We start from the raw sequence: 13,115 nt of genomic DNA on the forward strand, positions 1-13,115 counted from the left end.
ACAAAAATATAAACTTTACATAAGCTCTCTGAAAAAAAGTACATTATAATAATAGCAAGCGAGTACAGTTCTTCACCTAATCCCTGAAAGTCTACTGTGACTTTAGTGTGATTATTTTATAATTTTTTTTTTTTTTTTTTTGAGACAGAGTCTAGCTCTGTCACCCAGGCTGGAGTGCAGTGGTGCGATCTTGGCTCACTGCAAGCTTCGCCTCCCAGGTTCATGCCATTCTCCTGCCTCAGCCTCCCGAGTAGCTGGGACTATAGGCACCTGCCACCACACCTGGCTAATGTTTTGTATTTTTTAGTAAAGATGGGGTTTCACCGTGTTAGCCAGGATAGTCTTGATCTCCTGACCTCATGATCCACCTGCCTCAGCCTCCCAAAGTGCTGCGATTACAGGCGTGAGCCACCATGCCCAGCCGATTATTTTGTATTTTTTAAAGAAGAGTCCTGAGTCACAAAGAGATTAAATACTTTTGTTCATGGCCCCACTTACTTGTGAAGGAACCAGATTTCAAATTCAGTGGTATGGCCCAAATAATTTATACTTTTACATTCCTCAATCCATGCCCATTCCACTATAATTTACACCCGTATTAAACAAAATATGGCACATAAAATACATATATATGTGTGTGTGTATATATACATATATACACATATACAACTGTGTGTGTGTATATATACATATATACACATATACAACTGTGTGTGTATATGTATATATATATATATAGAGAGAGAGAGAGAGAGAGAGAGAGAAAGAGAGAATTGACCCTTGAATAACACAGGTTTTAAACACACAGGTCCACTTCTATGTAATTTTTTTCAAAAAAAATTGGAAAAATTTTGTAGATTTACAACAATTTGAAAAATCTCACAATTTATATAGCCTAGAAATACGAAAAATTAAAACATGTTATATATGTCATGAATGCATAAATATATGTAAAAAGTAGACCATTTTATCTGTTACTACCATAAAATATACATAAATCAATTATAAAAAGTTAAAATATATCAAAATGCATGCACACAATCACTTACAGACCATTCATGGTACCATTCATACTTGAGAAAAATAAAAACAAGTGTAAAGATGCAGTATTAAATGATAACTGCATAAAATTAGCTATAGTAATACTGTACTTCTGTGACAATCTTGTAGTCGCCTCCTGTTTCTCTTGCTGTTAGCCCAAGTATTGCAACTATCTGCTTAAAATGTTATGTTACACTAATCACCTCCACATTTCTAGTAAATTGCTTTCCACTGTAGAAACTGACCTCTTGAAGTTCTCACATATTTTTCATTGTGTTTAGTGCAATATTATAAATCTTGAATAATACCATAGGACCCATACAAAGTGCCACTAGAGATGTTACAAGTACTCCCAAGACACAGAGAGAGGTCATGACATTACAAGTTAATTTATTGTAAGAATACACTGTATTATATCTATAATGTACAGCATAATTGTTTATCGACTGTTTTTTTCATCAGTAAAGCTTCTGGTCAACAGTAGGCTGTTAGCAGTTAAGTTTTGGAGAGTTAAATGTTATACATAGATTTTGGGCTGCACAGGGATCTATTGACATTAATAGCCTTAACCTCCACATTATTCAAGGGTCAACTGTATGAATAAGCTAAGGAACAAATAGATAAACAAATTGTGATATGTTTATACCATAGAATATTATTCAGTTATAAAAAGAAATGAAATGACTTATGTTACAACATAGATTAATTTTTAACCATAACACTAAGTTAAAGAAGCTAGATGAAAGGGTAACATACTGTATAATTCCATTTATATTAATTCCATTTATATGACTTGCCTATCATAGGCAGATCTAAGAAACAGAAATCAGATTAGTGTTTGCCACAGGCTGGTATAGGGGCAGGTGAGAAATATGTTAGTAGATATGGGGTTTCATTTTGGGGTAATACAAATGTTCTGGGCATTAGATAGTGGTGATGGTTGCACAACTTTGTGAATAAACTAAAACCACAGCACATTACACTGTAAAAGAACAAATGTTATGGTAGGTAAATAATATATCAATTTAAAAAGACACCAAATTTAAATGTGAAATATGATCTTGTATTGAACAATTGAACACTGGGGTAAAAAATAAGTTGCTCTAAAGAACGTTATTGGAATAATTGTCAAAACTTAAATGAAACCTGTACATTAGGTAATAGTATTATATTAACATTAAATTATCTGTTTTGTGATAATTTTGGAAATTTCATATTAAAGTGTTTAGTGAGAAAGGGATCTATTGCTTTCTACTTGGTCTTTAACGATTCAGAAAAGAATAACAAATCAAATGTGGCAAAATGTCAAAAATTGCTGAATCTAGGTGAAGGGTATAAATAAATTCTTTGTACTTTTGTACTTTTTTTCTTCACTTTTATGTAAAAATTGTTGCAAAATAAAAATGATTATCATAAAGTCAAAAAAATGAAAAACGAAAGAAGAAAAATGCAAAACAAAGCAAGCGCAATCCATCTAGCAGCGTGTGGATGTGGTCCTTTCTCAAACGAGAAGTTAATTTTAATGATTCTTTGAGGTTATGTGAAGCTTTCTCAACCGGCTATTAACAGTGAATTTGTAACAGATTAGCTATTGAACAAAAAATCCCACTATCCTGTGGGGAAGGAAAAAAGGCACATTGATGTTTATCTGATGAATTCACAAAATTTATTTTACTATCCATGTTTGGATTTATTTGCTTACATTAATGGAGTTTTTAAAAGGTAGATGATGATTTTGTGATTCTAAAGAGCTTCAGTCAAAATATAAGATAAACAGTCAGAATTATAAAATGATAAAATATTATTATTAAATATTGATGCAGAGATTATGTTTACGCTTCTTGGCATTGCTACATTTGACCTATTATTAGTGGTGCTTCTGAATCACCAAATATTAATATTCTCTTTTCAAATCTCAGGGTCTTTTTTCCTAATTCTATGATTTATTAGATGACTGCATATCTTTAAACCAGAATTTTTAATTGCCACAATATAGTAGCTACTCTAAATTTGAGTTTGTCTTAAGTCCAAGAAAAATGTGGAGATGATATTAAGAGAATTCATTTTTATCCATCCTTAGATAAAAATAAAAACTAATCATCATTTCTCCTTGTTATAACAATTTAGAAAAATTGTTGGGAGATATCTAAAATGAGGGCAATTTATCAGTGCTGAACTATAGGAAACAAGTATTGTCCAGTTCTGCCCAGCACGGTTAAGTCATCAAATCTACTCTTGAATTGTGTGCCTGGTACCACAGTGGGGAGTTCTGCTTTCTTCGTTGCACTTTACTTTCCTCATTTCTTCTCCATGATCTGAATTTGTTTTTCGTGGAACGCCTTAGGATAGTCATAATAGTTAACACTTACTAGGTGCTTATAATATGCCAGGCACTGAGTGAAGTATTACATCATTTAATAAGGACAAACATTATCTAATTCAAGTCTCACACACCCAGAGAATAGTAGTGAAGCAGGTGGACTTCACATTCTGCCAAGATGAAATAGCCCCAGTCGGTAGCACCTTTACAACTAATTGACCAAAAACAAACAAACAAACAAACAACAACAAACAAGCATTAGAAATTTCTGGAAGGTGAAACGAGGAAGGCATGCTGTTTAGGGACTTATGAGCTTCAGAAATGACATGGCAGTGAGCTCTCTGGGTATCTTTATTGCCAGACACGGCACTAGAGCACTGCAGAGGCTTCTAATCCAGAACCTCCAACAGACACAGAAGCAAAACACTCCACAGAAGTCTATTACCTACAGCCACAGGGCCAAGAAGAAAAGGAAAAGAATGGCCTAAGCCTTAAGCCTAAACAAAACAGAAAATGTTTTGTTTTGTTTTGTTTTTCTTTTTTGCCAGAGTGAGGGGAACAATATGCTTTTTAACTCCAGCTAAATACCAACAGAACAGCATGCTAACCTCCTTCACCACTGTGGTTTCATGGGAACTGATTAGATAGTTATTTTCCAGCTCATTCCCACCCACACTCCCTCCCTTCCCCTGCTCTCCCAAGCAGGTAGAGTGCAACTTAAATTCCTCCACCGGATGGTTAACTGGGGGTTAATCTTATATCTCCTGCCTAGATATTGTCATCAGGGGCTGAGCCTCCATCCTGACAGCAGAAGAAGACAACCAGACAGTGGAAGGCAGAGCCAGTACTCTAGGCTCCACCAACTCCTCTTTCCACCCATGTGAAAGTGGTGCCAGTGGTGCCAAGGGAGGAGCTGAGTAACCCCACAAAGCACCAAGGAGAGGAAACAAAGTAGTGAGAGTTCAGGCTATAAGCTCCTCATTTTCTCCTCTTTTCTGCTATCAGAGGGACACAGAGAGCTATACTTACCCAGAGAGCTATCAGGGAGCTATACTTTCACCCACCCGGCATGATTTAGTGGGAAACAAGAGAGAGAAGCAGCCCTATTTGGTATTCCACTTCCAGCCCCCTGGTATGAGTGGAGACCAAGAGGAGATGAACTTCTGTTCTCCATCCTGCAGCAATAAAAACTGAAACCCATCAGGGAACTAATCTTTGACCTACACTTGGAGTCAATGGAGATTGAGAGTGAGAGTCAAATTGTTGAAGGAAACTCTCTAAAGAAAAAGGAACTAACAGTAGATGGCTTGAAACTTCAGAAAAGAAAGAAGAGTATGCAAATTGGTAAAAATAAGGGTGTATAAAATAGACTATTTGCTATGTGTGAGTTTCTTAAGGTATATTTGAAGGTTGAAAGAAAAATTCTACATCCAATGTGCAGCTTAACACATGCAGGAGAAATACTTAATACAATTATATCTTAAAAGTTCATAGGCACTCAAATAAATGTAAAGTTTCTTAAATTGATGTGCAAAAACATCAATAACAGTAGACCATAGTAAGTTATAGGAATGTATATTGTTATGCATGTAGCAACCAGTAAGAAAACTACAAAATACTATACTAATTTAAAGATTGAAAATAAATCAAGATGGAATTTTTAATAAGTTTAAATAACCCACAGAAAGGTAAAAAAAAATCAGAAAATAGAAAGCATAAGAAATGATCCAAAGACACATAATAAAAGGCCAAATTAAGTCCTAACATCCTAATACAGCTTTATATCTATCTCTGTATTAATCTATCTATTCATCTAATCAAAAGGCACAGATTGACAGCATATTAAAAATAACAAGATTCAAAAATACACTGTCTACAAGAATTTCACTTGAAATAAAGGATATAGGTATATTTAAAATAAAAGAATAGAAAATGATTCAGCACAGAAGCATTATTTTTTAAAGCAGATGTGTTATATATTAATTTTTGATAGACTACATTTCAGAGCAAAGAAAATTACTACAAAAAGAGGCATTACATAATAATACATGTATTAATCCAGCACAAAGACAAAAAAGTCCTAAATATGCACATTAGAAAACCATACCAGAGCCTGAAAACAGCAAAAATTCCAAAATTAAAAGAGCTTAAATAAGTAGACAAGCCACAGTTATGGTCGGGGACTTCAAGATTCCGTTCTCAGAAAACGATAAAACAGTAAACAGAAAATCAGCTGTGATATAGAAGAACTGAACAATATAGTAATACAACAGTAGCTCATTGATATATATAGAACACTCCACCCAACAAGAGAAAATACACATTTTTCAAAGGTTTATGGAACGTTGACTAAGATAAACCGTATATCCTGGACCATAAAACAAACTTCAGCAAATTTAACTTAATTTAAATCACATGGAGTATGCTATTTGACCAAAGTGGCATTAAATTCAAAATGAGTAAGAGACAAACAACAGGGAAATCTCTAAATGTGGAAATGTAACAACGTATTTTCAAATAATCCATAATCAAAAAGGAAGTTTGAAAACAAAAAATAAATAGAATTGAATATAACATGAAAATATAACATATCAAGATATGTAGGAAAACATCTTAAAATATGTGAAATTAGTTAATACTTAAAATTTTATAGCACTTAATAATTACATTAGAATATAAAATAGAAAGGTGGAGCAAGATGGTGGAGTAGAAAGCTCCACCGATACCAAGGACACCAATTTAACAACTATCTACACAGAAAGAACACCTTCATAAGAACCAAAAATCAGATGAGAACTCATAGTACCTGATTTTAACTTCCTGTTACTAAAAGAGGCACTGAAGAGATAGAATAAACAGTCCAGAATTACTGACGCCACCCCTCCTTGACCTCAGCAACAGTGTGGTCCAGAGAGCATCTCTGGGTGCTGGGGGAAGGAGAACACAGCAATTTTAATTGAACTTGGTGCTGTCCTGTTAGAGCAGAAACGCGAACAAATTTAGCTGACTCTGGCCCACCAAGGGAGCATTTAAACCAGCCCTAGTGAGAGGGGAGTTGCGGATCCCAGCGGTTTGAACTTGAGTTCCCACAAACCTTGCTACCAAGACCCAAAGTGCTCTTGGTCTCTAAGTAAACTTGAAAGGCAGTGTAGGCCATAAGAAATGCAATTCTTAGGCAAGTCCTAGGGCTGAACTAGGTGCAAAGACACTGGACTAGGGGGCAGGCGACATATTGAGACACCAGCCAAGAGAGTGCTAGCTTCACCCCTCCTCTAACCACAGGCTGCACAGCTCACACCTCCAAAAGACACTCTTTCCTTCTGCCTCAGGAGAGGAGAGGGAAGAGCAGGAGGACTTTGTCTTTCATCTAGGATACCAGCTCAGCCACAGCAGGACAGGACACCAGTCAGACTTGCAATGCCCCTGTTCCAGGCCTTAGCCCCCAGACATTTCTAGACACAGCCTGGGCCAGATTCTGTTGATTCAAGAGCATGGGAAGTTTTTCCATTTGTTTTTGTCATCTACAATTACTTTCATTGGTGTTTTACAGTTTTCATTGTAGAGGTCTTTCATCTCTTTGGTTAAATGTGTTCTGAAGTATCTTATTTTTTGTATTATAATGGGATTTTAAACAAGTGGGAGGACAAAGTTAAGGCATAGAATTTTGTTGGTTTCCTTTTTGCTTGTTCGTTTACGCAGTGTTAAGTTGTTATCAGGTTAAAGTCATGGGTTATAAGATAGTATTTGCAAGTTTCATGGTAACCTCAAACCAAAAAGCATACAATAGACACACAAGAAATAAAAGCAAGAAACTAAATCATATCACAAGGAAAATTATCTTCCCTAGAGGAAGACAGAAAGGAAAGAAAGAAGAAAGAGAAAATCACAAAACGATGAGAAAACAAATAACAACATGGCAAGAGTAAATTCTTACTTATCAATGATAACATTGAATATAAATGGATTAAACTCTCCAATCAAAATATGTAGACTGGCTTAATGGATGAAAAGACAAGACCCATTGATCTGTTGTCACAAGAAACACATTCCACCTATAAAGACATACACAGACTGAAAATAAAGGAATGGAAAAAGATATTTCATGCCAATGGAAACCAAAGAAGAGCAGGGGTCACTATACTTATGTCAGACAAAATAAATTTAAAGACAAAAAGTATAAGGAGAGAAAAGAAGGTCACTATATAATGATAAAAGGGTCAATTCAGCAAAAGGATGTATCAGTTTTAATTATATGCACCTCAATATATATATAAAATATTGTTAGAGCTAAAGAGAAAGATAGGCCCTGATACAATAATAGCTAAAGAGTTCAACAACCCATTATTAGCACTGGACCGATCTTCCTGACAGAAAATCTACAAAGAAACATCAAACTTAATCTTCACTATAGAATAAATGGACCTATTAGAAAGTTATAGAACATTTTATCCAGGAGATGCAGAATACAGATTCTTTTCCTCAGCCATGGATTATTCTCAAGAATAGACCATACGTTAGGTCACACAATATATTTTAAAACATGTTTAAAAATTGAAATAATATTAAGCATCTTCTCTGACCACAATGGAATAAAACTAGAAATCGATAACAAGAGGAATTTTGAAAACAATACAAATACATGAAAATTAAACAATATACTCCAGAATTACCAGTGAGTCAATGAAGAAATTGAGAATGAAATTGAAAAAATTCTTGAAACAAATGATAATGGAAACACAATATACCACAACGTATGACAGATAGCAAAAGCAGTAATAAGAGAGAAGTTTATAGCTATAAGCTGATTGTATTAGTCAGTTTTCACACTGCCATAAAGAACTACCTGAGACTGGGTAAATTATAAACAAAAGAGGTTTAATTGGTTCACAGTTCTGCATGACTAGGGAGGCCTCAGGAAACTTACAATCATGGTGGAAGGCAAAGGGAAAGCAAGGCACGTCTTATATGGCAGCAGGAGAGAGAGAGTGAAGGCGACATGCCATACTTTAAAACCATCAGCTCTTGTGAGAACTCACTCACTATCATGAGAGCAGCAAGGAAGAAATCTGCTTCCATGATCCAATCACCTTCACCAGGTCCCTCCCTTGGCACATGGGGATTACAATTCAAGATGAGATTTGGGTGGGGACACAGAACCAAACCATATCACTCATAATCAAATAAGAGGAAAAAACTTCAAATAAACAATCTAACAATGCATCTTAAAGAATTAGAAAAGCAAGAGCAAACACACCCAAAATTAGTAAAAGAAAAAAATAATAAAGTTCAGAGCTGAAATGAATGAAATTGAAATAAGATAGACAATACAAAAGATCAATGAAACAAAAAGTTGTTTTATTTAAAAAGATAGACAAAATTGAAAAACCTTTAGCCAGACTAACAAATCCAAAAGAGAGAAGATCCAAATAAATAAAATCAGAAATGAAGAAGACTTTTTGACTGATACTACAAAACTCGAAGGATCATCAGTGGCTACTATGAGCAACTATGTGTAAATATATTGGAAAGTCTAGAAGAAATGAACAAATTCCTACATATATACAACCTGCCAAGATTCAATAAGGAAGAAATCCAAAACCTGAACATGTCATTAACAAGTAATGGTATTGAAGTTGTAATAGAAATTCTCCTAGTAAAGATAAGCTCAAGACCTGATGGCTTCACTTCTGAATTCTACCAAACACTTAAAGAATAACTAACACCAATCTCACTCAAACTATTCTGAACAATAGAGGAGGGGGGAGTACTTCCAAACTCATTCTATGATGCCAGTATTAATTTGATACCAAAACCAAAGACACATCAAAAAAAGAAAATTACAGGCCAGTATCTCTGAAGAATATTGATGCAAAAATTCTCAACAACATACAAGCAAATCAAATTCAGCAATACATTAGAAAGATCATTCATCATGACCAAGTAGGATATATTCCTGGGACACAAGAATGTTTCAATATATGCAAATCAATCAATGTGGTATATCATTATCAACAGAATGAAGGATATAAACCATAGGATTATTTCAACTGAGGCTAAAAAAGGATTGGATAAAATTCAACATGCCTTCAGAATAAAAACCCACAAAAAACTGGGGATTGAAGGAACATACCTCGACATAGTAAAAGCCACATAGGATAGACCCACAACTAATATCAAACAGAAAGCCTTTCTCTAAGATCTGGAACATAACAAGGAGGCCCACTGTCCCAACTGTTATTTAACATAGTACTGGAAGTCTTACCTAGAGAAATCAGATAAGAGAATGATATAAATGGCATCTAAACTGGAAAAAAGAATTCCAAATATTCTTGTTTGCAGATGATATGATTTTATATTTGGAAAAACCTAAAGACTTCACAAGAAAACTATGAGAACCGATAAATTCATTAAGGTTGCAGGATATAAAATCAACATATGAAAAATCAGTAGCATTTCTATGTGCCATCAGTGAACATTGTAAAAAAGAAATTTAAAAAGCAATCCCATTTACAATAGCCACACATAAAATGAAATAACAATAATTAACCAAAACAGTGAAAGATATCAATAATAATTATAAAACATTGATGAAAGAAATAGGACATCAACAAAATATAAAAATATTCCATGTTGATGGATCAGAAGACTCAACATTATTAAAATAGCCAAACTACCCAAAGCAATCTACAACTTTAATGCAATCCCTATCAAAATACCAATGACATTCTTAACAGAAATAGAAAAAAAGAACTATCCTAAAATTTATATGGAACCACAAAAGACCCAGAATAACCAAAGCTACTTTAAGCAAAAAGAACAAAACTGGAGAAATCATATTACCTAATTTTAAATTATACCACAGAGCTATAGTAACCACAACAGAATGATACTGGCATAAAAACAGACAGATAGACCAATGGAACAGATTAGAGAATCAGAAAGAAATCCACACACCTACAGTGCACTCATGTTCGACAGAGGTTCTAAGAACATACACTGGGGAAAAGACACTCTTCAGTAAATAATGCTGGGAAAACTGGATAATCCGTATGAAGAAGAATGAAACTAGACACTTATCTCTCACCATATACAAAAATAAAATAAAAATGGATTAAAGTCTTAAATCTAAGACCTCAAACTGTGAAACTACTACAAGAAAACATTGGGGAAAATCTCAAGGACATTGGTCTGGGCAAAAATTACTTGAGTAATACCCAACAAGCTCAGGCTACCAAAGCAAAAATGGACAAATGGGATTACATCAAGTTAAAAAGTTTCTGCACAGCAAAGGAAACAAACAATAAAGAGACAACATAAAAAATAGTAGAAAATACTTGCAAGCTACCTATTTTACAAGGGTTTAAAAACTAAAATCTATAAGGAGCTCAAACAACAATACATGAAAAAATCTAATAATGTGATCAAAAAATGGGCAAACTATCTGAATAGACATTTCTCAAAAGAAGACATACAAATGGAAAATAGACATAAGAAAAGGTATTCAACATCACTGATCATCAGAAAAATGCAAATCAAAACTACAATGAGATGTCAGCTTACCCTAGTTAAAATGGCTTTTATCCAAAAGACAGGCAATAACAAATGCTAATAAGAATGTGAAGAAAAGGAAATGCCTGTACACTTTTCCTGGAAATGTAAAGTAATACAACCAATATGGAGAACAGTTTGGCAGTTTCCCAAAAAGCTAAAAATAGAGCTAATATATGATCATATGGAGATCATAGCAAACCCACTGTTGAGTATATACCAAAAAGAAAGTAAATCAGTATATGGAAGAGATAATCTGCACTCCTATGTTTGTTGCAGCACTGTTGACAATAGCTAAGATTTGGAAGCAACCCAACGGTCCATCAACAGATGAATGAATTAAAAAACTGTAGTACATATACACAGTAGAGTACTATTCAGGCATAAAAAAAAAGAGATCCAGTCATTTTCAACAACATGGGTGGAACTGAAGATCATTATGTTAAATGAAATAGGCCAGGTACAGAAAGGCAAACATTGAGTGTTCTCACTTATTTGTGGGATATAAAAATCCAAACAATGGAACTCATAGAGTAGAAGAATGGTTACCAGAGTCTGAGGAGGGTAGTGCAGGGCTAGCAGGGATGGGGGATGATGAACAGGCACAAAAAAATAGTTGGAAAGAATGAATAAGACCTACGATTTAATAGTACAACAGAATAGGGTCACTACAGTCAATAATAAGTTAATTGTACATTTTCAAATAACTTAAAGAGTGTGATTTAATTGTTTGTAACTCAAAGAATAAATGCTTGAGGGGATGGATACCTCATTCTGCAGGATGTGCTTTGCTTATTTCACATGGCATGCCTGTATCAAAATATCTCATGTACCTTATAAATATATATGCCTACTACATACCCCCCCAAAAAAAAGTAAAAAAAAAAGACTATAAAAAATTGTCACATAAATATCTACATTCCCACCTTGAGAAAGTAGAAAAAAATAAATAAGCCCAAAGCAATCATAAAGCAGAAAATAATAAAGGTAGGAGAAAAAAATCAATGAAATTGAAAAAAGATAATAATGGGAAAAATTGACATAACAAAAAGATTATTTTTAAAGAAATAATAAAATATAAACTTTAAGAAAAATGGACCAAAAAAATTCAAACTAGTGATTTCAAACTAGTGAATAAAACATTGTATTATACCTCATACAACTAGTAGAAGGACAACAACAGAATATTATGAACAACTACATGTTCATAAATACAACAACTTAGAATAAATGAACCAATTCCTCAAAAACCATAAATTAATAAAACTCAAACCAAAATACAATAGAAAACCTGAATAGTTTTATGCCCATCTAAGAAATTGATTTGAAATTTAAAGCTCCTTTTTAATAATAGCCATTCTGACTGGTACGAGATGGTATCTCGATGTGATTTTTTGATTTGCATTTCTCTAATGATTAGTGATGTTGAGCTTTTTCCCATATGTTTGTTGGCTGCATGTATGTCTTCTTTTGAGAAGTGTCTGTTCACGTCCTTTGCCCACTTTTTAATGGGGTTGTTTTTCTCTTGTAAATTTGTTTAAGTTCCTTATAGATGCTGGATATTAGACCTTTTTGAGATGCATAGTTTGCAAATATTTTCTCCCCTTTTGTAGGTTGTCTGTTTACATGTATCCCCAAACCTAAAACAAAAGTTAAAAAAAAGAAAGAAATTTAAAGCCCGTGAAAAAAAGTCTTTTGGCCAAGATGGTTTCCCAGAAGAATTTTACTAAAAATTTAAAGAAGAATTAATACCAGTTTCATACAATCACTTTCAGAAATAGAAGAGGAAGGCACACTTCTCAACACATTTCATAAGGCTCTCGATACTAGAATCAGACAAACACAATTACATCCCCCAAGAAAAAACAAAAAACAACAAACAACCAATCACTACTAGTCAATATTCTTCACAGATACAGAAATTCTCAGCAATATATTAGCAAATGCAATCCAGCAGAGTATAAAAAGATTTATGCATCATGAACAATTGGGATTTATTCTAGTTATGCTAGGTTGGGTTAACATTCAAACACCAACCAATGCCACTTGCTACATGAACAGGCTAAAGAAGAGAAATCATATGATGATATTAATTAACGCAGAAGTACTTTACAAAATCTAACACTCAGTCATCTGAAAACTCTCAGCAAACTAGGCATAAAAGGGAACTTTAACTTGATAAAAAGCATTTACAAAAAAAAGCCCT

This window comes from Hylobates moloch, unplaced genomic scaffold (genome assembly GCF_009828535.3).
Source record: "Hylobates moloch isolate HMO894 unplaced genomic scaffold, HMol_V3 SCAFFOLD_24, whole genome shotgun sequence".
Lineage (NCBI taxonomy): Eukaryota > Metazoa > Chordata > Mammalia > Primates > Hylobatidae > Hylobates > Hylobates moloch.